The sequence below is a fragment of the Gracilinanus agilis genome, chromosome 1 (genome assembly GCF_016433145.1).
Source record: "Gracilinanus agilis isolate LMUSP501 chromosome 1, AgileGrace, whole genome shotgun sequence".
Taxonomy (NCBI): Eukaryota; Metazoa; Chordata; class Mammalia; order Didelphimorphia; family Didelphidae; genus Gracilinanus; species Gracilinanus agilis.
In genome coordinates, this window is record NC_058130.1 from 413,476,323 (window position 1) to 413,477,785 (window position 1,463).

The 1,463-nt window shown below is 36.0% G+C and overlaps 1 pseudogene; it reads right to left on the bottom strand.

Moving 5' to 3' along the window:
- Nucleotides 1-256: 256 nt before the first annotated feature.
- On the bottom strand, nt 257-1,047 carry LOC123252330 (annotated as a pseudogene).
- Nucleotides 1,048-1,463: the final 416 nt, after the last annotated feature.

Below are 1,463 nucleotides of genomic sequence, written 5' to 3' on the forward strand. Positions count from 1 at the left end.
ATTTAAATAACACTGAGAAAATGAACTGAAATGTGGCACAAACATTACAACTTCCATGCATTCCTTCAAGTATCTCTCTCTTATAATAGACTCAAAAACCTCTAGACTTCAGTGTGGTAGTGCTACAACACTTCTTTGGAAGAATAAAAAGTTCACATTGTGGAAATTTCACAGAAGAATATTAAGGCCAAACCAGAGTGGGTTAATTTCTCTTCATTTCCAGGGACAGATCTGATACTTTTACTTAAAAACTATATTAAGTTTCCAATTCAAATCCTAACCCAACTTTATGACCTCCTGCTTTGAAGTTTTTTCCATCAATTAAAGCTGGCAGTATTAATTTTACACTGGCTCACAATGTCTGAGTATGACCAAGTCCAATAAGGCTGGCATTATTCACTTTACCAGATAAAGAAGTTTTGTGATCCAGCTTATACTTAGCAGCAATGTCAAAATGGGTGTTGTTACTGCCAGCTGTCCAAGCAAGATTTATCAAAGTTTCACTCTTCTCATTAACTTTTTGGTAGATTGACCCTCCAAATTTAGTGCCATCATTCACATGTATTTGCAGCTGGAAGTCATCACCTTTATAACTCAGGGCAAAGTTATTCTGAGAGAGTTTGGATTTGGCTGTATCAAAATTCATCTGATAGCCAGCAAACCATCCTTCATAAGCCAATAGAGCCCAGCCATACATGGTCGGTCTAGAGAAATCAATGTCAACATTTCCACCAAGACTGAAAGTCTCTTCTATAGGAGGCCTTTAATTTACCACTCTTCTTGCCTGTGTTTAGTACAAATATGGTGTCAAGAGTCAGCTTCAAACCATCAGCCAACTTATTCTCCATGCTCATTTCTGTGCCCAGAGTATTGTCTGTGTTCCATTTTTGAATGAAGGTAAGTATATGAATGACCAGATGTGGAAAATTCCACTCCACTGGAAGACTTGGATCTAAGATCTATTTTAACCATACCAAACTCATATTCTTTGTTTAAGACATCCTTAATAACCTTTCCTAGGTCACAGTAAATTGGTGTGGTACACATTTCTTCTCTGACTGAGGAGCCACTCTCTCTTCACCAGGGCAAAGCTGTAGGTCCTAGAATTTCTGATGTGCTTTAGTTTTTCGAATCCTAGTTCAATGTGTTTTAGTTAATTTTTTTTTACTCTTCTATTCATTTGTTTGCTACATTGACATTCCCAGGTATCTATCTCTTCCCCTCCCTAAGGAAGGCATAATTTTACAAATATATATTTACATGTATATGTAAAAATCTGACAAGCATGTTTTTATTTATCAGTTCTTTCTCTGGAGGAAGATTTCAATCAGAAATTATGTTTAAGTTTTACAGAGAGTGCTGGCTATATAGTGAGGCAATCATCCATGCATTTCCATTGGTCTTTTCTTTCTTTCTTTCTTTCTTTCTTTCTTTCTTTCTTTCTTTCTTTCTTTCTTTCTTTC